Raw genomic sequence first — 27662 nt, 5'->3', positions numbered from 1 at the left:
TTTGTGTCTCCTTTTCCAAAGACAATCATGTTTCTAATACTTTCCATTTCTCTCTGTTGACTCTTTGGAATGTTCTATGAGCACTTGGGTCTCATTTGTTTTGCCTACCAACAGAAAAAAAAAAATCTCTGGCAATGTTGTCGTGCCGTACTAGGTTCAGACATTAGGAAGCCAAGTAAGGATTTGATTTCCCAGCTACGCCTGAAAGATAATAACCCACACTTTGCCCCCAGTTTAAATATACAGCCTCTCATGACTAGTTACCTTTCTCTCATCTAACAAAACAGCTTTAATACTAATTAATTCTCTATAATTACTGTTCTACAGGAAAATAATCCTGAAACAAACCACTTTGCTTTCACATGTTAAAACTCCAGAAACAGTATGGCTGGTGGTGGTGATGGATGAGCGTGTGTAATGAATCTGGAATGCAGGAACATAACATCTACTGTGGATCAGAAGTTTGCTTCATATCAACCCCTGTTACATTTGAATGACATGACTACCAGCCTTTACCTCCTGTGTTAGAGACTTTCATACAGGACAAGTCTATTGAAATACATATTTCACACATATACGTATGTATTTTTTAATATACATATACATATACATATATATCTCTCTAAGAAAATTTCTGTTTTCCCAAATTGATTGTGGATTCTTTTTTATTATATTATTTTATTTCAAATTTAGAGAGATAGATCTTTTTTTTTTTTTTTTTGGTGGGGGAGGAATTAGGTTTATTTATTTATTTTTGGAGGAGGCACTGGGGATTGAACCCAGGACCTCATGCATGCTAAGCATGCACTCTACCACTTGAGCTATACCCTCCCCCTGACTGTGGATTCTTTATGCCATTTTATGCCTCCCTCCTCCTGATCTCAGTGGCTGGCACCAAGTCCAGCATGTATCCCTTGGCCGGTTGATTTGAATGACGAAGCCTGACTTCCCTTTTCCAACCTACCAATCGACGATCTTGACCTGGGTGTGGCTACAGTCCTGCTGCCGTAACTGGGGAGGCAGCATGGTGGGGTCAGAAGTCCATCAAACTGGGAGTTGGGGCATCAGAAGGCCAGGCTTCAACTCTGCTCATGAGCACCTAGGTGCCCCTGGATGAGGCATTGCACCTTCTGGGCTTCCATTTCCCCATTCGCAAAACCCCTCATTTGTAAAATCAAAACACCCAGACTCGGTAAACTTTAAGATCTGCTCCAGCTCTTACGTGCTATGGTTCTGCATGTTCAGAATGCCTAAGAATTGTTTAGAGCTGTGCTGTCCAATATTTAGTTCACATGTGGCCACTTGAATTCAAATTTAATGAACTAAAATCAAACCCAGTAAAAAATTCAGTTCCTCATCTGCAGTTGCCCTGTTCCGGTGCTCAATAGCCACGTGTGACATGCAGCGACTGTACCAGACGACACAGATATGCAACATTTTATTACCACCCTTTGTCCTGTTTCTTCCAGCGATTTCTTTCCTCCCCTGTTCCATCCTAAATCCAAATTCATCAAGGTCCTTTCCATGGTTATTCTGTGGCAACACTGGGAAGAATTGTTCCAGGTGCAGCCAACGTGGCTTAGCAATAGGGGTCAGAACGGACGGTTTAGAGACACTGCATACAGGTAATGCCTAGGCAGCCTGGTCCCGCACTGCTGGTCTCAGCTGGTATCCATCAAATTCGCTACAGCTCTTTTTGGTGTGTTTGCTGAGGCTGGGGCTTCCTGGGAAGATGGTAACTAAGCTCACCAAAATACACGCTAAAAATGAGGGAAGGCAATCAGCCTGGAAAGAAAGAGCCATTGGGTCATGAGCAACAGATGAGGCAGTCCCCTCGTGTGCATCCTGGAAAGTGCCCGAAGCCTCCAGCCAGCAGCCCAGCGGCCCCAGTGCACAGCATGGAACCAGGTCAGGCAAGTGTGTGAAGCATCAGGAAGGGGGGCAGCTGGGAAGTCTGTTCATCAGCTCCTGGCAACGTATTCAGTCAATGCAGGCTTTGAACATCACTGATCGTCAGGAAGGTCTATCGCAATTGTTACTCCAATTGTCCTGGGCTCCAGGACAAACACCTTCATTTCTTGCCTGTTGAAAGCAAGGTCTTCCTCTTTGGAACTGCCTGAGCGCTTTGTGTCATCTGTGAGGGACTCAGAAAACGGGCTCGTGCTTGCCCTGCTGGTCGTTCGCTATAATCTTAAGTAGGCTGCACGGACTTTTCTAATCTGATCTGCGGTGCGGCTCTCACGCTGCCCGAAGGGTGGTAACAACACTGTACGTTCCACTAAAGCTTCTGCTTTGTTGGATTACCCCCCCTACTTTTTAAATTGTTAATATGGCTTAAGAATCTACATCCTTCAAGTATTATTATATCAAGTGGAAGAAGCAAAATAATTTATATTCAACTGCCAGGCAACAATGATTTAGGCATAGAGGGAACTTGGCAAAGGAACATATTTAATTGTATAACATGATCGTATATTTGTTTCTAACTTTCACTTCATTAACATTTCCATTTTTACTAAAAATCCAACTTCTGGGTATTAATTCTACATACTTACTTACACATAAAAGGTCAGACCTATAGAAGGTGCCTCAGGACAACATTGTCCATAAAAATAAAAGATTGGAAACTCAATGTCCACCAATACATTATTAAGTAAATCAATTATGATACATCCATTCAATGGACTGATAAGCAAATTTAAAAAAAAAAGAATGAGAATGCTTTCTATGTGATGCATTCCAAAGTAATTTATAACATTGTTATATATAATAGAAACTACGAGAAACTCTGTCAAGGTCCATCACTAGGTGACTGGATGAACAAGTCCTAGTACATCCATTCAGTGGAACAGCACACATCTGTGAAAAAATGAGGCCACCCTGAATACATGGAGAGATATCTGAAATACATTGTCAAGGGGCAAAAGCAAGATTAAGAACAATGTTTGCAGTGTGTTCATGTTTGCATTAAAGAAGGGGAGGTTTTCAGATATGTTTGCATAAAGAAATGCCAGATGAGGACACAGGAAACTGCTGAAAATGGCCACACAAGGGAGGTAGACTTGGGGACATGAGGACATGGACATCTCAACGGGAGGGGCAAAACTTCACAATGTATCACTTTATGTTTTTTCATTTTTAATTTTGTGACTGTATTACCTATTCAAAAAAATGTAACATATATGTCCATTATCATCGGTCTAGTGTTTGTTTAATAAACAGATTTTAAAACAATTCCCAATATGTCACTTTCCGTCCGTCTCTTGCCAAATTTCTGTTTTGTTCTTTGCCTTCCTGTCTTCTATATCAAATGCCTTTTCAACGCTCACAAAGACCCAGCTGCGGGAAGCAGCCAGCCAGAGCACTTTGGAATGGACTTGGTTTTGATCCAGTCTGGAATCGAACAGAACACGATGCTAAATAATGAAGTAATTTGGGGAACATATTTGCATAGAAATGAAAGATGGGCTGTGTGGTCTGGGTGAGGGCCAAGAAGTTGAATAATACAGAATTAATGGTGCCTCCTCCTTGCTAACATTTTAACGACCTAATTATGGGAAAGTTTAATTAAAATATTTTCATTCTTAAATGAGGGTAATGACTATCAACCACTCTCTGAAGAACTAATTTTGATTTTTTTTAAATTTCACTAAACTTAAACAGATTTTAAGAAAAAGGGAAGGTAACTGAATAGCCAGGCTGAAATTTATTTTTAATACAAAATCAACTTTCTAAATATTTAAGTCAATTAATCTATATTTGGAAACCTATAATCGTCTGAGGTCTTACACAGCCTTCCATTTATTAGAGAAATGAATTCACACCCAAAAAAAAATGTTTAAATTTGATGTTCAAAAAGCTGTCTCAGTGAAAGAGGTATTAAACTGTCAGCCTCATTTGAATGAGACGTTATTGACCCCCATTAGTAGGACACAGGCGTGGCTTGGCCTCCTCTAGCGGTGGTGATGGATTTGCTATTGTCTATCCACACACTCCTGCCATGTCCTCTTATGACCTGGGGCAGACATATGCTAGACAGCTGGCTGGACCAGCTCTGTGGCCACTGAACAAAGCAAGCCTTGCTGGCCCACACAAAGGTTGAACCTGTGACCTTGTTCTCATTAGCTCAATGCCCTAACCACCTGAATTCAACAGCCACAAAAAAAAGTGTAGACCGAATGCTGGGTAGATAGATGTCTTGCTGGAGGGGTGGGGGTGTCAAAGCCGGGGATAAAATAATACATAACAAACACTGGACATAACGCCGGTGTTTAGGTGTTAGAGGAGGGTGTTTGGTCCTCCTAGAAGTTATATCTCTCGTATCCCATGCTCCAGTGGCATTTTCCAAGCTGAGAACCAAAACATGTTCACCTTAAAAAGAACTGTATTTCAGCTCGATACCACAATTCGGTAGGATACCAATCCTGACATAAAGACAATGGCCATTGAAATAGTAGTTAACTATCAGGAAGTCCCAGAGAGCAACAGATTCTACATCTCATCTGGTCAGCGTTCTCCTGAGCCTTGGGCTTTAAAAGGGGAATTAGAGACAAGAACAGTCATTGATGGAGGCAGAGGTGAGAATAAGGGCCAAGAGCTTGTGAGCAGGAGATACGGACACTGTTCATCCAGGCAAAGGCTCGTGAGGAAACGTCCATGCTCAGTCACGCTACACGTCTGGCTGAGGGTCCATGTGTTTTGTGTGTCATGGGGCCTCTGGTCACAGAGATCATCCCACAGGGAGGGAACTGTATCACGGAAAACGCCATCATAAAGTCACTAGGGACTTCATTCTCACCTTGTCCTTGCCCTGGATAGCAGTGACGCTGATGCCAACTTCTAAGGGCCACTGCGCCTGTGGGCCCCATGCCATGATCGCTGAGTGTGGAAGATCCCAGATGAGGTGAGGAATTTCACCGCCAGTGCAGTGTGAGCAGTTACAGGGCCCCAGGTTTTATTTTAAGGGGTGAGATGAAGTTCCACCCGTTAGCCCTTCCTCCTCATCCATTAGAATGGACCCTCCATCGTAGGAATGAGCTACTACAGGATCCTGGTCTGTGGATGACAGGCTCATTGACCCCCAACCACTTGGAGACAACAACTGAAATTATATCTTGGGTCTCCAGAAATTCCAGTTTACCATCCAAAAATAGCACTTTCAGGCTCTTCCCCTCTTGAAAGATATTGTTCCCCTTGGGATAAAGTTCCAACCCCTTAGACTGACACCCAAGAGAATTCAAGGCTCAGGCTTTTCGTCTTTGCTCCCCCATTGCCTGGCAGAGGGCTTCACACCTAAAAGGGGCCCAATGAGGAGACAAATCAATGGTTCTGATCTTAAGTTAACTTTCCCTTTGTCTCACATCACGTCTCTTACTCACTTTGTCCCTCCAGGACTCATAACTGTCCTCTCACTGCCCCCACGGACATGACCAGCCCTTTCCTTACTCCACGCTCACTCAGGACGCTCTCTCCAACTAAGGGCATTACCCTTTACTGAGGGCTGCTTACATACCTCTTTGTATATGTGATCTCATTTAACTCTATAACAAAATTAAGTAGTCACTCTTACACCATTTTCCACCAGATGCTCAGAAAAATGCAGTAACTTCCCAAGGTTCAGCTGCTGGACAGCAGTGGAACCAAGATTGGAACTCAGATCTCTCCTGCTCCAAAATGAAACTCTCCTCCCTTCTAGGATATTCTTCCCCCACCATGTGCCCATATTCCGCTTTCCCAAAATTGGTCTGTCTCAGATAACAACTAGGGGTGACCTCAAACCTCCACCTACTATTCCTTTCTATTTTTCCTTTTAACTTTTCTTTAACCTGTTTCCTCTCAGCCTAACTAAACTGTAAGCTCAAGAGCAGGTTCCACCTACCGTCACTTGCTGCATCCCTTCACAAGCATGCAAGACACGTCCACATGTGGTCGGCACCCAGCAAAGGTGAGGGACTAAAACTGACTGGCTAGGAGGGAGCGCTAATTCAAAAAGACACCTGCACCCCAGTGTTCACAGCAGCATTATTTACAATAGCCAAGACATAGGAGCAACCTAAGTGTCCATCGACAGATGACTGGGTAAAGAAGTTGTGGTATATATACAATGGAATACTACTCAGCCATAAAAAAGAATAAAATAATGCCATTTGCAGCAACATGGATGGCCCTGGAGAATGTCATTCTAAGTCAAGTAAGCCAGAAAGAGAAACAAAAATACTGTATGATATCACTTAGATGTGGAATCTAAAAAAAAAGACACAAATGAACTTATTTACAAAACAGAAACAGATTCACAGACATAGAAAGCAAGCTTACAGTTACCAGTAAGGGAAAAGGGCAGAAAGGGATAAATTGGGATTTTGAGATTTGCAGATATGAACTGCTATATATAAAATAAACAAGTTTGTACTGTATGGCACAGGGAACTGTATTCAATATCTTATAGTAATTTATAGTGAAACAGAATACGAAAAGGAATATATGTATGTGTATGTATGTCTATGTATGACTGAAATACGATGCTGTTCACCAGAAATTATCACAATGCTGTAAACTGACTATACTTCAACTAAAATAAATAAGTAAATAAATAAGTAAATAAATAAATAATTGACTGACTAATGTCCACACCTCCATCCTCTGCCAAGAATTTTGTGCCAATTGCTAATTGTTACAAAAAACACTCCTGGAAGTATTTATGTCTTAAGGCTCTTGTAATAAAGAGAGAAAACAGGAAAACTTGGAAAATTAAACTATGTTTGTAAAATATTTTAAAGTCTTTCATTATTAACCACCGACTGGAGCATCTCGGAGATGGTTAGTGAGATCCTTGTACTAAGATATTCCTTGTTTCTTTCAAATACCCTCATTTTCAAAGGTTAATTACTTGGCTGTAAAAGTGCACTCCAGAATGAAATTTAACCTACCAGTTCTCCATCTTGAGGTGAATATTTTTAGCAGTTTTTTTTTCGAAAATAGAAAGCCATCTGTTTAACCAATTTGAATACAGTCTTACAAAAGAATTTTTAAAAAAATAGGAATACAGAGGTTCATGGATTTTAAGCTCTTGTATTTGTAAAACACATTGTGACTTTTATGCTTGGAAAAAATATGAAGTGGTGCTTTCAGCTGTAAATCAGCACCAGCAAATAAAGCTGGGCTAGAAGTGGGGCTATCCTGAGGACAAAAATTTTTTGATCATCCGAAATGTTGATCATTTGGGGGCCATAGAAAAGGAGGATTTATTATTTTTGAATGGTTCAATGTTTAGTAAGATAAAGTACATATAATTTGAGAGAATATCAAACAGAACATGGTTCTTATTAATATCACATAACCTTTTCTATGAAACTTTTCCTTTCTCCAGCCTCACTCCCATTAGAAACAAAATAAACATGTTGACAGCTACAACTTAGGAAGGTGTTAGGCCAATACTCTCTCCTTTGGAGAAACTAGATCATTAATGCAATATCACATTACTAGTTTTCTTCATAAACCAAATGCAGGGGGACAGACTCTATGCTGCAGGGTTTAATCACACACAAGTGGCTAAAACCACAGAACACAGCTCCTAATCAGCTGGGCCTTCAACCACAGGCCCACTGCACGCACATGTGTCACTTCCATTATCAGCAGTTTGAATAAAACCCTCTTATTTTATTCATTCAAAAGAGGCTGGGTCTCAGTGTTAGTGATTAGATATGTTCCCATAAAAATTATATTGTCTTATTACCAAATCTGTTGATACATACCAGTAGCTTTTATAGTTGAATATTTGCCTCCAAAGCTGGTGAATCATTGTTTTCTGAACAATCCATGACTTAACTTATTTCCTTTTTATCCTCAATACTCTTGTGGCTCTAAAGTTAGCATTTTTGTTTTTAGAATTTTTAAGAAAACCAATGAACTCTAGGACCTCAAGTTTTGGTGTCAAGTCTTGCATACAGTAGGCACTCAATAAACATTTGATGCAGAATGAGTCAATGAGTCCCAAGCACCAAAACTTGGGAATCCAACTCATACCCAGTAAGGCGAACACCTTAGAGGAGAATTCAGATGGGATTCAAGACCCAAGACTTAAAAACTAGGTTCAGAGCTACCTCGTGTCATTGATTCTACTTAATTCTGAATCTGAATCCTAGGAAGAAATAGTCTGAAGGTTTCCAAGAGATCCAGACAGAAAAAGGCAGAGGTCAAAGATAACAGCAGTGACTGTATCTTCAGAAGAGGTAGCTCGGATTTTCCTTTGTGTGAAAGAGAGCTCTTGGAGTTTCTCTAAACCCCCTTCTGGAAGCCCTCTCTGAGTTGGGGATCCCAGAGTCACGTTCCAGGGTAGTACAGCTATCCGTCAAAACAAAGCAAAAATTCTAAGATCGCCCCACCAGCACATCCCACCCCTCCTGCCACTGTTCCCGGCACAGTCCCATCCAGGTGGGGAGCCCGCCCACCTAGCCTGGGACCCGAGACACACCCAGAGCACAGGGAAGGAGGCTGGCATGGACCGTTCACGTTTAAGGGAGCCGACCTCCAGGAGGGGGCGGAGGCAGAAGACAACCGAAGGCCGTGGGAAGGAGCTGCGCTCCCTATTTTTATGAAAGAGCTTATGTCAAAGTCAGCATGCCATCCTTCTCACAACACCACGTTCCTTATACAGTAAGTCCTCGGACTTTATGCCCAAAGGAGGTGGAGATGTCCGAGTTCCCTGAAGCTGGCCTGCAGAGAGCCCAGTGCCTGCCCTGCGCCAGGTGCTCAGCAAACACCCGGCACCCGAGGCGGGGGTGCGGACAAGAGTGGGTTTCACTCCTGCCTGTGTTTCCCCAGCTGTGTGACCTCCTTGTTGCTACAGCTTCTCATCTGTAAAATGGGATAATAACTGTCTCTTAGTTGGTAACTGTGAAAAATGAATGGGTTAATATGGGAAAAGCACTTGGAACATGGCCTGGCACATGGTATTATTGTTTTTTCTATTGTTATCATTATTATTTCAACCTCTAATTCCTGGCTTGGGGTGGAGCAGGGCTTTGCCCAACTTCTAGGGCTCCATGCCCTTCACTGCATGTGGGGACATTCACACCTAAAATAAATCATCCTGCTTTTGTGCAGAGGAAGACAAAGCTCGCCACTCAATAAAGAGAAATTGCCAAAAGGCTTAATGTCTTGCAATGTTTACAAAGATCCTCCAGAGTGGAGAAAAGGGAACCCTTCTACGCTGTGGGTGGGAATATAAATTGGCACAGCCACTACGGAAAACAGTTCAGAGGCTCCTTAAAAAGCTAAAAATAGAGTTACCATACGATCCAGTGACCCCACTCCTGGGCATATATCTGGAGAAAACTAGAATTTGAAAACATACATGCTCTCCGATGTTCATAGCAGCACTATTTACAATAGCCAAGACGTGGAAACAATCCAAGTGTCCATTGACAGACGACTGGATAAAGATGCGGTGTATATTAATGGAATATTACTCAGCCATAAAAAGAATGAAATAATGGCATTTGCAGCAAGATGAGTGGACCTAGAGATGATCATACTAAGTGAAGCAAGTAAATAGAGAAAGACAAATATCACATGATATCACTTATATGTGGAATCTTAAAAAAAAGACACAAATAAACTTACTGACAAAACAGAAAGAGACTCACAGACATAGAAAACAAACTTGTGGTTGTCAAAGCGGAAAGGAGGTGGGAATGGACAAATTAGGAGTTTGGGATTAGCAGATACAAACTACATGTAAAATAGATACACAAGGTCCTACTGTATAGCACAGGGAATTACATTCAATATCTTATAACAATCTATAATGGAAAAGAATATGAAAAAATATATATACATAAATATGTATAACTGAATCACTATGCTGTACATCAGAAACTAACACAACACTGTAAAGCAACTATATTTCAGTAATAATAAAAATCCTCCAGAGTGACAAACTTATCACCACTATCGACCTTAAGTATTTAACTAAAAAAAAATTGTATCCAAGTTACTACCCAATGTCCATTAATATTCAACAGAAATAACTCCCTGCACATGTATAATTTTCACAAAACGCCATCAGGGCAATTTTGACAGGTACAAGGAGACTCCCGCTGTTGCTAATTGCTCCCTGGGCTTAACCTCAGGCGGGATTCAGCTAACTGCTATATTGAGTTTCATCGTGCTGGCTCCCCCTGCGTCTGCAGTAATTCTCTGAGGGGTTTCCGGTTATCTGGGATGGCCCGGGTGCCTGGCTGTGTGCGCCCGGGTCACTGCGCGGGCTTATGTAAGTGGGTCAGGACCGGGAGCATCTTAAAATGAAACAGCTGCATCAGAAGTGGTCCGGGCTTGGGCGCAACACGATAGCTGCTATTAAACTCCACTTTGAGCTTCTCTAGGCTTTGATGATTTCTTTCTTCCTCTCCAAAGTTTATCACTCTTTTCCTGACCTCAAGTCAACCTCATAAAAGCCCAGTTTTTGTTTTGGCTCGTATTAAAGTTTTCGTTGTGTTGTTGTTTCAGGATTTTTGCTGGGTTTTGTTTTTTTCTTTGTCTATTTGGTCTGAGAAAACTATGAAGTGAGATGGCTCAGCCGTTCTCAATTCTCCTGAATCGATGTGGAGCTAGGAATTTCTGTTCCGGGGGCTCACCTGTCTCATGGCCCCTCCCCACCCCACCTCCACTTCCTCCTGGTCAGCAGCTGGAAGTGCCTGATTATTTTTTCAGGCTATGTGGTACCAATCGCCTTTCTTAGCATCTCTCATTCCTCTCCCAGCTAGTTAAGTTAAAAGACTTCATTTTTCAACATCCGATAATAGCATCTCTGAATAAAGTTTATCATTCACCACTATAAGAGAAGAAAGAGGCACTTATGCACTGTTAGAATCAAAAATTCTTTACATTCTGATAGTTAAAAATTTAATGCACTTTTAAGTTCCTTGGAAAAGATGTGTTACAGTAACACAAACAGGGATAGAACTGGAAAGATTATAAAAAGGCAGTTCTAGGGCATTGTAAACCCATGGTGAGAGAAATCATTTAAATGAACTATGAATAATGTTCCTTGGATTAACATATCTTAATTCCGCCACTGTATTTTGCATAATCTTTTCTTGGAGTGATAATTAATAAGTCATTGCTTAAAGACTACGTAATAATGCTGAGATGAAACGAGGTTGAAGTCAGCCAACTCACTGGGACTTTTTCCAGCTCCCAATGACCACCTGGGATTCATCTCAATTCTCTGATTCTGTGTTTCAAATCAGCCACTCAAAGATACTATTTGCTGTCAGCAAGTCCCCTGATTTATTTAATCCTTCCCCAAAATGTGTCCTGAAATTCTCACAATTTAACCCCTATTTGTCATGAAGGCAGCTCCTCTGCAGTGACTAAATCACTCTCCCGCACTGTCAGGTGTTAGCAGAGGCCCGGGGCTGCGCTGGTGGCCTGGCAAAGTGAGACCAGCCCCCTGCAACAACTGCTATGACTTTATCTTCCCAACAAACCACCAATAGATTTTTTTTTTTTTTAGCTACACTTGTAATCTCCAGTACTCTCTCCGAAAATAAGAACATCCAAGCATACCGCAAGTGCATGGTACTGTTGGAAACTCAGTGTAACTTTCTGTTTCTCATTTTAAGAAGGATATTACTAATTCCATCTACAGCACGTGTAAGTTGTTTTTCAGATTACACAGAACAAATTTTGGTTCAAATAGAAGAAGGAAAAAAAGAAGAAAAACAAGTAAAAAAGAAAAAGGAAGGGTAAGGGTTTTAAAAAGTACTCTTCTCTGATTGACTTAAAAATAGATTGAGACAATCAGGTCTGATATAGTCTAGTTTCATCTTCTAATGTGTAAATCTGTCAGCTGAGGGATTAAAAAATCACCCCAGTTTGCAAAGCGGAAGTCCTATGACAAGAGAGGTGACATTTTTTTCCCTCCCTAAAGTAGCAGTAAGAATGCACTACAAACAGTACCAAAAATCAGAGGGAATAAATTCAGAAGAGTTTGTGGGGTGTGCTGAAAATCACGCTCAAAGCTCACGCCTCCTCGGTGCTCACCCGGCCTCAGCTGGCAGGTGTTCTGTGAGGCATCGGATTGAACTCGCTGAAGGACAGCACGCTTTCTCATTAACCTTTTTATTCTGAGGTAGTAGAAGATCCTCCTGCAGTTTGTAAGAAATGATGGGGACCCCATGCACGCTTTACTCAATTTCTCCTAATAGTGCTGTCCTGCAAAATTACAGTGCAATATCTCAGGATGTTGATGTCAATACAGTCATGATACAGGACTTTTCCATCACCAGAACCTCCCTTGTTACCTTTTTATAGCTATGTCCACTTTCCCTCTACCCCCTCCAATACTTAAACCCAGGTCACCACTAATCTTTTCTCTATTTCTAGGATTTTGTCATTTAAGGATGTTACATGCATGGAACCACACAGTGTGTGACCATTTGGGGTTGGCTTTTCCATCCAGCATAATTCTCAGGAGACTCATTTGGGTTGTTGTGCTTATCAATAATTTATTCCTTTTCATTGCCGAGTAGTATTCCATGGTAAGGATGTACTATGGTTAACAGCACATGTTTAACTCTTAGCAGAATGGCTAAGACTTCATATGTCTTTTCAAGGACATCTGGGTTGTTTCCAGTTGGGAGCTATTGTGAAGAAAGCTGCTATAAACATTCATGGACAGGTTTCTGTGTGAACCTAAGTCTTCACTGATCTGGGGCAAATGCTCAGGAGTGCAATTGCCGAGTCATACGGTAGTTGTGTGTTTGCTTTTTGAGAAAACTGCCAATCTGTCCTCTGGACTGGTTGTTCCATTTTCCCCTCCCACCAGCTGTGTACTACTGATTCAATTTCTCTGAATCCTTGTTGGCATGTGATGTTGTCAAGGTTGATTTTTAGCCAAAGCCAGAGATTCAGTTTGGTACAAAAACTGCTAGCAAGGCTTTCAAATTTAACATATTCAGTTATTTTTAACATTACCCCTAGACTAAAATATATATATAAATATTTTAAGGTCAGCCTTCTCTGGTGTAAACTCTATAAGTTAAAAGCTGTGCACTTTAGATGAATTACTTAACATCTCTGAACCTCAATTTCCTGATATGTAAAAACTACCCCTCCAAGTAAAGAACTATATTAAAGGTGTAATGTGCATAAAAATCATAGGATAAAATGTGCACAATGCATGTGAATTCCTTTCCTCCACATCACCCATTCAATCCTCACTGACCCTAATCTGCATGCTTTCTCTCAGTCTATTCCCAGCACCACTTAGAACCACTGTTTCTCCTCAGTTTTGTAGCTCAGTCTCCCTTCAGTTCAGGCGAATATGAATATAGTTTAAAACCCGTAAAGGAGATGAAATAGAAACAGCACGACACTCCTTTCAGAAAACAAGCTCAAACCCTGCCCCACCGCCTACCACCTGTAGGAACGTGGGCTGTTAAGTCGCATCTCAGGCCAATGCCACTGATGGCTCATCTCTTCCACCTTCGGAATGAACAGACTCAGACCTATTTCACTCACCCTCTAGAGATGCTGAGGTCAAATGAAAGAAAGTTGTTGAAGTGACCTGTAAGCAGTGAAGAGCTGCACAACTCCATGGCTAGTAGATCAAGGCACACTGTAGAAATTAAAGTCCAGGGCCCCGAAAAGGCTCATTCATTCTGCCACAGAATGCCAAGGCAGAGAAACGGCAGGGACTACAGTTAGTTCTGAGTCTAGGACAACGGTGCTGCAGGGCAGGGGGTGTCAGAAGCCCGTGGTAGAAATTCTCTTTGTATTTGTTGTTTATGTAAACAGTCAGAAATGAGTTCACCCATGCCCTCACTGGGTCCCCATCAACAGTTGCCCCAGGCACACAGGGGAGGGGGAGACCTCAAGGACAGAGGGGCTGAGTGCGCCCCCACTGTGACAGGGGAGAACAAATCTGACTCCATATTGGATCTGTTTCTTTTACTCTAACCTTTGTGTTCTACTGTTTTGGCTACAGGTTAATCACTAAAAGAATGTTGCCTGTAGCCTGGAAATACACAAAATAGCCCAACCTCAAGGCTCTAACCTTTAAACGTATAATACTTTTCCATTCAAATACAGATAAAACGTTTCAGCACATAGAATAACTTTGTCTTGTTGGAGCCTTATAGGAACACTGTGACCAGACCTCCATGGACAGCCCAAGAACAGAGGATTCTAACGCAAAGAAGTTTGCAACAACCAACCACACCCTCTTCCCTTTTCACGTAAAGAAACCTGAATTCTATCTTGGGCAGGATGGTTCTTTGGGAACCGTCTTTTCTGTCTGCTGGCTTTCCAAAGTAAGTCGCTATACCATGCCCCAACAACTTGTCTTTCAATTTGTTGGCCAGTCTTGCGGCAAGCAGTATGAGCTTGAACTCCATAGCACCACCACAGGCTCACGTGGACTGAGATGCGTTATCATTTATCTGGCTCAGTTAGGTGGAAGCAGATCATATAATCCAGGTGTACTGAAAACAACCTTCACCAAACGGACAAAGGGCTTTTAAAGATTCCTGCAAAGAACCTTCGGTGGAAGATAATTCAAAGAATACAGGCATAAACCAACAAGAGGATGACAGAAGCAATACCGCCCTCCCTCCATATTGAGCACTTTAGTCCTAAAGCCACAAAACAAGGCAGAGACACAGACAACAGGAATCCGACAGTAAATCAGCCAAAGCATCCTCAAATGACCAGGACTGTGCAAAATGTGGATTTGCACCCACAGCTGAATAAGCCGAATCTCACCCTGAAATATTTAAACCTACTCTTTAATTTGTCTTTATCTTGCCCTTTTCTACATGGGTTTGTAATGTATGTATCAGTGAAGTAGTGCAGATACATAATTTGCCAATAAATAGCCTTTGTTTTACTGTGGGGGTATGCAATGAAAATAGTGGGGAGACATGACTGAGGGGATTCTATGTGTTTAAGGTGTCATTTGCCCCAGTTTGCTCTTCGTGTTAAACACCAACAGACGACTTACTACATGGGGCCAAGATGGGCTGTGAAGGTAGAGCTCCTCTGCCCGTCTGGCAGGTTGCTCTCACTCAGACCATTGCCCCATACCTTTCTGGAGTCTCTAAAGACAGGCAGAAGCCTTTGCCTTCACTCTGCCAACCTTGAGGTCTGGAAGAGCCAATGTAGACTCCTGGTACGACTCTCTGTGCAGTCCACGGACTGTCAACACTCACTACTTGGTGGCTCTCAGGAAGACACCTGGCATGGCAATCTTAATGCCAGACAGCTATGCCAAAGAGAAGCGCTACTGTTTATTAGGGACTTACTGTATGCCAGACCTTCAGCGAAGAGCCTCATGTGAATCATCTCACCAAATGTTCATCATGACACTGTGACAGACTCTACAATTATTATCCACACTGTTCAGATGTGGTGACTGAAGTTCAACATCGTTGAGTATTTTTCCCAAGATCACACACTTACAGTTGCCCTGGTCAAGATTCAACATTGTGCCTCTGCCTCCAGAGCCTGGCTCTTACTCGTTACGTGGTGTTACTTTACATGCATAATAATAGCTTTATTTCTATGTACCAAGGTTTCTTTACAATGTACTCAAAATTAATTTCTACAATTTGTCTCATTCTAAATGTGATTTCGCTTCATCTTGAGACCAAATAGTTACCAGAGAGCATCACTGATCTGGTAATAAAATAAATTACAATTCTATTTACAGGAATTAGTTTTACAAACAGATTTTGAAAAATGTATCTTACCAATCCTTGGGGGGGAAAACTGCTTTAAATTATTTCTGACATGAGGCAGGACACAATAACATAATAAAATGTATTTGGCTTACTATTTGCTCAGAAGTCTCTGAGGTTATGAGTCAAAACTCCTAGCATCCAAGGCAATGAGAAGAATTCCAGGCCTGATCCAGTTACTTCCACATATTCAGACGGTTCTTGGTGAGCGCTGAGGACACTGGAGTCCTCTTCTCAGATGTTTTCATTACAAATACCTAGGTTGTGATTTTAAAAGCTCTGTAATTCACAAAGCACAGCCTGAGCCCACACCACATGAACTCAAATGCCACTTTCTTAACATAGCTGTTTTATCTTTGCCAAACCGTCATATTTATCCTTATAAACACTTCATTAAATATCACTCTATCTGAAAAAGGGAAAATTCAGCACTCAAAGGACAAAGCACTTCAACATCCCATATATAATTTATACTTGTGATAAAGCAACCATAGTTACTTGATTAGATTCTGCAATTCCATTGCTGACCTGATCTTTACCTGAATAGCACAAGATACAGAGAACTTAACATTGTCTGGAAAAGCAGAAAGAATTACTAGGGAAATAAGTTGGCAGTTTTCTGCTTTATTTATCCCAGATTAATGACAGGTAAAGTTGCCTGGCTTCTTCCAGAAAAAGTCTGGGGTTTTTTTCATCTTTTTCTCAGCAAGTTGGAGTTTATGGAAATCATCTGAGCAACATACTTTATTCCTCTGGCTTAACACCAAGTTGAAAAAGAATCAATGCTTTTTGACCCCAGTTGTGACAACATGCATTCATTTAGAAAGAACAATGGTATAGTGGGTTCCAGGTCCTTATGTTTTAACCCATTATTTAAAATCAAGGAAGCTAGCATTTTTCCACATGTGAGAATTTACATATATTTCCTTGATTACGCTTCTTCACCAAGTGGGAAAAAATATTTTAAAAATCAATGAATTGGAAAAAACAAACCCAAAGCCAATCTATTTGGTTATGCAGCTCCAGCTCATCCCTCTCCTGTTTATAGACAAAGAGCCAGCTTTTGACTAATGAAGATTTCTTTTTTAGATTTTCTGTCTCTGCTTTCCTCCAGGATCATATTTGGCATCCCTCTATAAGCCATCTTTTCATAACTGTAATGAGAAAAAGCATTCACTCATTTTCTCTGATTTCACATCTTTCCAGAATTTTTTTTAGATGGACCACAGCAATCTCTTAGGAAAACTCCCATTTTCTGGTAGATTCCTGCAGAGAGTAGAAGCTGACTGTCCGGTGCACTGTTTGTCACCCAGTACAAATAGGGACTCCTATAACCTACAAAGATATTAGGAAAGTGCTCCCAGCTGAAAGTATTTATCCAATTCCAATTGTTGTTTAAAAGTCTAAAATACTAAGAGTGGGACTGTTCCAGGAGCTACTGTTTAAGACAAAGCAGTGCCTGTTTAGAGGGGAAAAGTCAGTACTTGAAAACCTGAGTTGGTTTAAAAAATAATAACTATGTATCCCAAAAAGAATTCTTAAAGAAACATTTATATCCCAGGCACATGTTTTTAATTTTAATAACATTGGCTTACCTAAATAAATATGTAGACTCTAATAATTGTTCTCTGTATTTTGATATTTTTGTATATTATTTTATTTTAGTGAATTTTCAGAGAAGCTGATGAATAACAATAAAGGGAAAATATGTATCTGTCAGTACGAAGTTGCTGTGGTTTATAGGCATTGAGAAACGCGAAGTTGGGGGAAAAAATCTGTTAAAAAGTAATTGAAAACTGCCCTGACTTTAAAAGAAATGGGTATATATCCTTATAGGATGAAGTCAGATAAAAAGTCATCATGTTCCCTGTACAATCATATTTGTTGGCATTTCTATAAACATAATAATGCTTTCAGGGTATGTTCATAGTTGTTCACTTAACATGGGATTAGCATCAAAATCTTCATAATTATCTGAGATCATGCACTTGAAAGAGGTGTGGTAAAAACATGTTAATGGTTAAAACGCTCTAGCAGTTTTAATATTAAACAGATTAACACACACAAAAGTAATGTAATTTGGGCATTGAATAATATGCCAGACTTTTTTTTTTTTTTTGGTGACGAGAGAATTCTCATAAAGTGGTACCATTTCTCACTACTGCTTCCCATTTCTTACAGCAATCAGCTGGGAAACTGCATGAGAGACACACATGGATGTGTGTGACTCGTGGAAGTTTTATCCTGTGACTTTGTCATCGCACAATTTCAGGAAACTGCCATCTCTGAGGGTTGCTTAAATAAAATTGAGAACCAAAACATGACAATCGGAAGGTGATCCAGAAGAATGAAGATGGGATTATAAGCCAAAAAAAGAAAAGAAAAGAAAAAGAAAACAAGCATGCAAGAGATTGCTAAGCGGCAAGAACAGCTATGGCTTTATTTCATGACCACCAGCAAACACATGTAGGTCGCTAGCTAATACATTTTTAAATAAAGAAGCATATTTTAGTATGTACCCTAGAGTCTCATAAAAATATTTCTCTGCCTCAACTGTCCCACGTAGACATGAGAGGAAGATGGGTAGTCATTTAGAAGGGAATATGAAGCTATGAATTCATTGCCCATCATGCCCATCTTTCTTGAATCCGTGTGAAAATGGACCTCACATCCCAGACCTAATTATATCAAAATCCTTGCTGCGTTCAGCTCCGGGGGTCAGGGTAGGCTGTGAAGTCTTGGAAACTTTACTGAACGTGACAAACGCGGGTGCCTCCCCCCAGACACAGAGAATGTGTATTAAAAGACGGTATGTGTCTAACTTCAGCTGGGCCAGAAAAGGGGGTGGGGGTGTCGAGGATTTAAATCATGTGGTTTCCACTTATGCAGAGAGAATCCATAAAAAGAGATTTATTATCATATTTTCTTTTTGAAATGTAGTGTTTGTTTTTGACTTTAAAAGTGGTCCTCGGTATAGAGCAGAGTAAATGTTACAGTTTGCCTAAACAGCAGTCAAGATGTAATTGTCTGTGAAACAGAAGGCTTAGGACCCTGCTCGAGTTAACCACCGTGCTGCCGAGCCCAGCCAGGCTGCCCGGCGCAGGCCAACCCCTCCGGGCGCCGCCACGCACGGAGCGGGCCCGCGGGTTAAAGGACCGCTTGGAGCTTTGCTCCTCCTGCAGCCGATTTAAAGTCACTTTGTACAAAAAGTCGAACAAGAATGAGCAGCAATGGAAACAAGAACAGAGCAGGCTGGCAGGTTTAAGAGCGAGGAACAAAGGGAAATCCAGGAACCGCTAACCAACACTGGAGGCAAACGGGACGGAAGGGGAGAGAGGGGAGCGGGCCGAGGGGAGGAGGGAAGCTGGGTGAGGGCGCGCCGCTGACTCCACGCGTGCGGTGCACGGTGTGGCACCACTGTGTGCGGCTCGGCGGCTCGGCGGGGAACGAGAAGCCCGTTAACGCGGCTCCGCGCGCCTGGGCCCCGGGAGCAGCAAGGGGTCCGCCGCCTCGGCCCTCCCACCCCCCCCCCCCGGCCCCTCCTCGCCCCCTGCCCTCCCCGCACCCTCTCCACATCCCGCACCCCGGCTCCCTCCCCGCGCCGGCTCGGCCGGGGCTTCCCGCACCGGGCGGTGAGGGGAGAAAGCGGGCGGCGGCGGATTTGCCCCGGTGGCACCGCAGCCGCGAGCCAGCCCGTAATTGCAAAGCAAACAAGGCTGAAATATTGGATCGGTCTCAATCGTGACAAGATCTACGCTTTTGCCGCCAATTTGTTTGTGCGGCTCTATTTAAAGGCCCTTGATTGAGGAAATGTTGAAAATAGCGGTGAGGGTTCCCTAATGAGACCTCGGGAGGGAAGCGCGGGGGGGGCGGGGGGCGCGGGCCGGGGAGGGGCGCCGTTAACCCCTTCCTGCCCGCCTCGGGCGAAAAGGCCGGGAGCCGAGCGGGGGCGGGGGCGGAGAAGCCGGGTCCGTCCCGCCCCGCGCGGTGACCTCCCGCAGGCCGCGGCCTGAACCCCGCCCGCGCCCGCATCTCCCCCCGCGCCCGCGGCGCGCGCGGTCTGTGTCCCGAGGCCGGGCGGCGCCTCCGACGTGACCCGGCCCACCGCTGTCGGGCTGGGGGTCCCGGCGGCAACAAGGAAAGGCGAGAAACTCAAGAGGCAGGAAGAGAAAATACCATACACAGATTTATCGCGCGCAGCCTGTGTGTTGGGCATCTTGTCCCGCTCGCGCCTTGATCTCATTCCGTCTTCCCTGCGCACCCTCTCGGCGGGCCGCGCTACCCCATTGCTCAGATGGAGAAACCAAGGCTTAGAGAGACCAGTCCGCAGGGAACCGGAAGCCCGCCCGGCCAGCTCTGGCCTGGGCTCTGGAGACTGCGGGGCCACGAGGAGGCCAGGTCGGGCTGGGTCTCCCCCTCTCCACCCATCCCACGCCGGCGACGCGGAGCCCTCGCGTGGGCGCGCGGGCCAGCCCAGGAACCTCCCCTGGTTCCCCCGAGGGTTTGTCCATGAAGGCTTGTTCCCTGAGGGACGACGTCCGTCTCCGCCACTAGCTCTGGTCGCTTTCAAAATAAAGAAAATTGCACTCCAATTGCACTTGGGATAGGCGGGATTCAGCCTCATTTCTCCATCATCCCTTTTATATAAGCTATTTAAGCACCTACTGGGTGCAGTGCCTCGACTGGGCTCTCAGGGAACCCACAGTCACAGGAGGGGAAAGATGTGTGCCCAGAGATCTAGAGGTCAGAAGGAGCGAGACTTGATTTGGGGGAGCAGAAAGAAAGGAAACCGTACCTGGAAAGGCTTCCTGGAGGAGGTGGCATTTAGGTCGGGCATAGAAGAAACCAAGAAATATATAGATTCTTTAACACGGGAGCGACATGGGTCGTCTGGCACCTCCGCTGGCAAGTCAAGAGGTGCCAGACCCATAGCAGGGACAGTGTGGAGGTCACACTTTTGCCACCTGCTGATCCTCCAGCTACCCCTCTAACTTGAAGAACTGTGAGTGGATCAAGCCCTGAGCCCTAGTTCCAGTCTCTCTTAGGACTGAAAACCTAGGGCGTGCAGACACTATTGCCTAGAATTTGACCCTTTAGGAACCCTGGACTTGAGCCAAAGGGACTGTTAAGGGCAGGCAGGGGCAGGCAAATGGGACTGGGGCACTCTCACCAGGGCTCCTATTAGAGCCACACGTTCCCCAGCTTTTCCAGAGGGATTTGGTCAGAGATGTACCTTGGCCAATCAGAAATTTGTGTTTCTAGAGTCATAAGCAGAGGTGGACTGGGAAAATGAAGGCAGGGGTCAGGGTTGTGGTGGGGGGGACTGGCTTGGTACTTCCCCAAGAAGGATCTGCGCCTTTTGTCAGCAAAACAAAAAAAAAGCATCCATCCCACGGAGCTAGGGGAGCCTCTCAATGTGTCCTGAATGGAATTCTGCTTTTTCTGTGTGCCACCAACTCCTTCGTTTGAAGCTGGATGCTTTGCAAGCAGAATGCAATTCCATTTTTTGTTCCTCGAGGTTTTGGCCTGTGTTAACTTAAGTGGGCACTCACACAAGCATTAAAAAGAAAACCATTCTCTTTGGGAAAGTGGAACAAAGTTGCGCCTCTCCAATCACGCTGCAGATATATAATCTGTAACAACAAATTAACCTCCTGGTGCTGCGCATTTCCAGCAAGCATCCTGCCTCCTCTGTTTATGTTATAACTTTTCTCCCTGCAATTATTTGTATTTTAATTTTCTGTCACTTTAACAGAAACCAGAGCCTTTTCCTTTAATGTTTTGTACACAACATGTTCATTTTGATAAGATGTTCTTTCCTATCCTCTTTTAGCTTGCCTTTCTTTGTGTCGCATTCTGTATCAGGAGTTTCTGATATTTCTCCCTCATTCTCTCTCTCTCTCTTTTTTTTAAGAACTTGTCCCTGTCTTGCTTTATTTGTTTGTGTGAAATTTAGTTTGAAAGGAGATCAGAGAGTGCAGGAGGGGTTTGTAATAAGAGAATGACCGAATGACCCAAAGGCTGATTATCTGTCATTAACTGGAGACTCGGTGTACCCAAATTACCAGGGAGACCTCAGTCTGCCGGATCCAGAAAGGTGATCGTGGAATGCAAGCTGAGCAGGCTTCTGGCAAATGAAGACCCTCTACCCACACATTTTCTTAAGGAGGTTTCCTTCAAAACCGAGCTCAGGTTCACTGGACAAATTTATTCGATTCTGACATGAACGCAGGTTTAAAAAAAAACCCTCTGCTGAAAGAATAACTTCAATGTTTCTGTAACTAACTGTTTTGCATTGTTTCATTAGGAGCAAAATTGTAGTTAATTGTCTAAGCTCCAGAGAATACTGAGAAATCAAGCCAAGCTGCTTTTGATCTGCTAAACCCAAGCCTTGTAAAAATTGAGGTTTGCCGTTAATATAGACAATAAAATGCTTTCTTTTTGTTAACCTGAAACCTAACCATCGTAGTGAGCCCTTGTCTAGAAGCAAAGGCCCTGGAAGAAAGTAGGAAATGTTTGGAAGAAACTGCCGGGGCGAGAGAAATCTAGCTCTGGTGAATTTCCAAAGGAGGCTTCAGGACACAGTTAGAACTGGGAATACACTGGGGCCTCAAGCCACAAACAAGCCCTTCAGTCACATGAGCAGTTTGTCCAAAGGCCCACATTTTTAAGCTGCCATTTGCTTTCATATATTATTCGGAACCCCAGAGTGTCCTGCAGTCAGGTAGCTGAAGTCTATCACTCACCGTTTCCATAGGGCATGTATGCAAAATTATAATTAGGTGATCCTCATCTGAATGTTACTGCTTTCCTCCTGGCTTGGAAGAAAACAATGCTAGTGTGTGTGGGTAAGTTGATTGAAACAAGAATGCGAAAGAGTATATTGTGTAGCACAGGGAACTATATTTAATGTCTTGTAGTAACTTATGGTGAAAGAGAATACAATAATGAATATGTGTATGTTCATGTATGACTGAAGCACTGTGCTGTGCACCAGAAATTGACACAATGTTGTAAACTGCCTATACTTCAATAAAAATATATATAAAAATTAAAAATAATTTAAAAAAGAACGCAGAAGAGTAGTTAACATAAATCCTGGGGTGTATTTTCTTATGTTGCTCTGAACGCCATCTATATTTCACCAGAAAGTAGCAAAGAGCAGATTGACCGTACCTTTTATGTACCGCATGTCACTACAGCACAATTACATTAATAACACTTCCCGTGTATACATCCTGCTGCCTGCAGTGAGGCCCACTCATGTGCGTCACCTTTTGTTTGCTTCGGTCTGAGTAAGTATGTTAGCTTTACAGACAGACGTGGACACCTGGCCAAGTCTCTAGTTCTCCCTTAACAACAAAGGCTGCCCCAGAGCGGCATCCATCTACCAGTTATTGTGACTATCCAGTCATTGACTGAAGAAAATGCAATTTCCCCTTGCCTATAATTGTAGACATTCAGATGGTTCTTGTACATCATACACCTGAAACTTACACAGTGTTATCTGTCAATTACATTTCAGGTTTTTTTAAATTTTTTTTCTTAAAGGATCTGACTTAAGGATGAACCAGTGTCGTATTCCTCAACCTTTTCAGGTTCTATGACATTTAAAACCTAGTAAATCCAAACATTGCTGGAAGGCAAATTAGAAGAGAGGGAAGGAGAGAGAAGGGAACAGAGAGGGAAAGCGAGGTAGAGACAGAAGGACAGAGAGAAAGCCTTATTTGTGAGGGGGGGTGGTACAAGCACTCAGCAAATTACAGTTTTCTCCACCGACTTCAATGTTTCCTAATCAACATGGAGCAACCAGCCCCCCACAGTCACCCCTGCAGCTGGAATCCCTCCCCACACTACATCCGCAGATCTGCCAGGATGGGAAAGAGGGGGTGAGAGGACTCACTCACCAAATCCCCCACCTCCAGCCCAACGTCCAAAAAGAAAATGCTCTGAAGAGAGGAGCCCCCACCAGAGCCAAGGGCAGCTCTTTCTGCCCTTTATTTCAGAAGCAGAGGTGAGTTTGATCAAGCTTGATTCTGCTTTGTAGACGGGTACTTGGGGCGCCTCCTCATTTCTGGAACCACTGCCCCTGGCCAGGCCTATAGCCAATTACACCCCAGAAGGAAAACAAGAAAGAGAGAAACCTCAAAACTCCAGTGACAGGGAGACTCTTGCCGCCACTCAGACAACCCAGCTTGTTCTACAAGTCCTAAAGGTTCTGGGGCGAAGTGGCCAGAGGGTGCAATGACCCAACCCCTTCCCATGACAGACAGAACTGCCAAGCGCCCAGGATGTCCTTGGAGCAGGTGGGGCTGCGGTGACATCTTCAAGAACACATTGCTTTTTCTGCCGCTTTTGGCTTTGATGTTCCTTCTGGGGTCCTTAGCATATTTTAGGATTCAACTTATAAAGGCACCTTATACATAGTTAAAGTAATGCCCAGAGTCACTTCTATTATGTTGATTAGGAAAATAAGGTAAAACGAGACTTAACAAACACTGAGGGGAACTGAACCACAATTCCCGTAGACATAAAATGTGTGTTTCTGGCCTCCTGGCCTGGTTCTTTTCAGGTCCAGTTTATTTTGAGTTCTCATGAGCAAAACACAAGATACAAACTGCCCTTGTCTTTGAAATAATAAATACCTCTAAAAGATCTGTATTTTCCCTAAAAACAGACTGAAGTTTTTAAGAAAATATTTAGTTTAAACCAGATTGATTTTTAAAGTAATATCTCACAAGCCCAGAACGTTTGCAGGGGAGGGTGCAGCTCTCCCGTGCTCTTTGAATCTTTTCCAGGGGAAGGGGTGGGAGGGAAGGAAAAGAGACAGAGACATGGGCCCAAAATAAATGTTTGAACCCAGCACTGTCTGCTTAGCTGAAGACAGATGTCATGGGCAGCACAGTGGGACCGTCGTCAGCCACAGGGGTCACAAACACTCCCCCAAACTGGGGCTGCCCCCCGCCCCGGTCCCCTGGAGCAGTCACCCCACCTGAGCAGGACTGGATGCAGCTTGATCCAGGACCTCAGAAAAGGGGAAGGGGTTAGCACGCCCTCCTCCTGGCAGGATTCCTCCCACAGGCACCCCAAGCAGCCCCCAGACCACATCTTCTCAAATGCTTGGGACCCTGGAGTACACATGCCCTTCAGGGAGCCGTGCAGGAAGGCTTTGCCAGGACAGCCCAGGGTGGGGTCCCCAAGCTGACAACTAAGCCGGGACCTTCATCCTCCTTTTCTCTTCACACTCCCCCTCCATCACCACCACTATCATCACCTCCATCTCTAGCTCCTCAGAAGGCACAAGCCACCTAAACTGGGGGCAAACCTGAGATGGCATCTTGGCCTCACAGCTTTCCAAAGGCACAGACTACACCAGCACTAGACCCGGAGCAAAATGTCCCAAAGAGGGCACTAGAGAATGTGGGCTCCTTTGGCTTTGCATTCAGAGTGACTCAGCCAGTTAAGGGCCCTAGAGCTCTCCCATGTGTCCCCTGCCTCCAAGCCACTTTTCTAGGGTTGTAGCCTCTGCATTTTTGACTTTCTGAGATTCATGAAGCCCCAGGCCCTTGGATCACATTAATTAACTGATAATGACACTGTCAGTGAGGACTGATGTTCAGATTAGCATCTTTTACGACTTTGTTTCTGTCCCGTGTTGTCCATCTCTTTTATCACCCACCAGCCTATCTGGGATCACGAAGGGGCTCGTCCATTTTTTGGTTTCAATTAAAAGAGCATGAGAAAGGCTGAGAGTAGCAACTTCTGAGGCCTTTGCCACGGAGGCCACTCGCCTCTGGTGGACACAGCATCCCAGTCCCCAGCTCAGCCCTCCGTCTCACCTCTTCCTCCTCCTTTCAATGCCCAAAACTCCCTCTGGGTCTGAAAACAGCCGGCAACTACTCTCCCTGCATTTTCAGCTGTTCCCGATGCGGCTGCAAGCATCTCACTCTGTCTACCTGCTCCCAAGGCCTAGATGTGTTCTTATAAACAGACTTTTTTTTTACTGTATCAAATGTCAGAGGATTGGACTACCAGTATTTATACATTCAGGGTTTGCCTCCCCAGTGGAAATGTAAACAGAACCTGACCACACTACCTATATTCTTCCCTTGAAGAGCAAGGTCCTTAAAAGACTCTCCTTGTGCTCAAAACTGCAGGCAGACCTACCCAAGGTGGGGGTGAGGAGCTCTCGGTGGCAGTTTTGTTCTGAGCCCAAAGGACACTTACCAAGAAATCTGGTTTCTGCTACTCCCCACCCCTGTTCTCTGCCTTAAGAGCTCTCTCTGCTGGGGGCATCCCAGGAGACTGACCCCTTGCAGAAGGGACAGAATGAGCTCCCAGCCTGGGTTTCTACGACCCTCGCTGACTCACTGAGTTCCTTTCCCTCTGGTACAGCCCGGCCCCCTAAACCTAAAAAATGTTTCTCAACGCTGTTGCCCAAGGCTCTGGGGTTAGTGGCTGGCAGCCGCCTGGAATCCATGGCAGAACAGGCATTGGGTGCCCTGCAAGTCCACCCTCTATTTGACCTTGCCTTCCACCCCCAAACCTACCCAACCTACCGTGTGCCCCGCAAAAAGCACACAGCAGGAAAGGACTGTCCTCACTGACTCCTTGGGGTTGCGACTCCCTCTGCCTGCCTCCAGGGGATGATGCCTAGGGTGGAGTAGCTGGTCTCCCCTGGGTGACCCGGCCAGGCCTAGCGGTCAGTCCCAGGCTGTGCAGGCCGCCTCGGCTTCTGCACACTCTGCGTGGGCCCCTTCTAATTTACAGCCCCCGGGCTCCTGTTCACACGCTTTTCCACACGGACCCATGTGGAAATCCTCCGCTACACATCAGCCTCCCCTCGAGGCTCCGGCCAAGCCCCGGGGATCATTTCAGTTCCTGCCACCGTCCACCCACCCCCCCACCCCAACCCCCTGCGAGCCGTCTCAAGATGCTCACGCCACTCGGGCGCCGCGGCCCCGGTGCCCTGCGGCCGGTGACTTACAAGTGGAGATCCATTTTCCGTTATAATGCGTTCAAGATCACCAAGGCCAGCAGTCTAAACATCCACGAGCCGTCCTCCCGGCCTGCCTCTTAAACGGGTGTTTAATGGTTCCCCTCCGATAACTAAACCTGCTTTCCACAGATGCCCGCTTTTATGGGAGAGGCAGGAATGCAGAGATGTATTTATATGTTTGTTCATAAAAACTGGAAAATAAGCTCTGAACACGCTGTAAAAAATATTCAGTTACTTACCAAGCAGGCTAGTTAAACCAGGGGAACACCAGACCGGCCACACAACGAATTCGGGGAATCGGGGTGACCGCGCTTCGAACTCGCCCAAGGTCCTCGCTGGGGCTGCAGTCCCTAAAGAATATGGAAATAAGAGGATTTACAATCAGCGTGATCGTTCCTCCCGTGGTCTCAACCACGATCTCCAAAACCAACCACAAAAACACAATCTACCCAAGATGGCCCTGGCCTGGGTAGCGCGCTGGGTAAGTCCAGTAACGCCGACGCCGAGGCGGGCGGGTCCCAGCCTGCGCCCAGGTCAAAGCCGCAGCCTGGCCCCGCCGCGCCCGGCGCCCCGCACCCGGTGCCGCGGCCACGCTTTGGTGGGGGCCCGGCCGCCCTCCGCCGCCGCTCCCGGTCCTGCTCAGAACTGCGCTCGCTTCCCGCTGGTTTTCCTGCCTCGCTTACCTACAAAAGACTTCAAAAAGCAATATCTGCCTTCCTTTTTTTTTTTTTTAACCAAAAAAGAAAGCGGAGTGATACTGTACCTGGTTTAAGATTCTTCAACATTTGAGACTTGGGGGGTAAATATTTTAATAGTGAAGCATCTGTTAAACACTTGCATTAACCTCTGGCTGATAAAAAAGTTTTTTTAACCCGGCCCCCCCTCGTTTTAATTATCTTATGGTTATGAAGGGGCAGCCAATC

The 27662-nt window shown here is 44.4% G+C and overlaps 1 long non-coding RNA gene across 1 annotated transcript; it reads right to left on the bottom strand.

The window, feature by feature from the left end:
* On the bottom strand, positions 1-27662 carry LOC140690756 (uncharacterized). Its single transcript, XR_012066038.1, has 3 exons — positions 27503-27662; positions 26979-27089; positions 1-104 (listed from the first exon to the last, which is right to left on the bottom strand). It is a non-coding gene; the product is annotated as an uncharacterized lncRNA (long non-coding RNA).

This window comes from Vicugna pacos, chromosome 31 (assembly GCF_048564905.1).
Source record: "Vicugna pacos chromosome 31, VicPac4, whole genome shotgun sequence".
Taxonomy (NCBI): Eukaryota; Metazoa; Chordata; class Mammalia; order Artiodactyla; family Camelidae; genus Vicugna; species Vicugna pacos.
The sequence above is the reverse complement of the archived record's forward strand: the minus strand, read 5'-3'. Positions and strand labels throughout refer to the sequence as shown.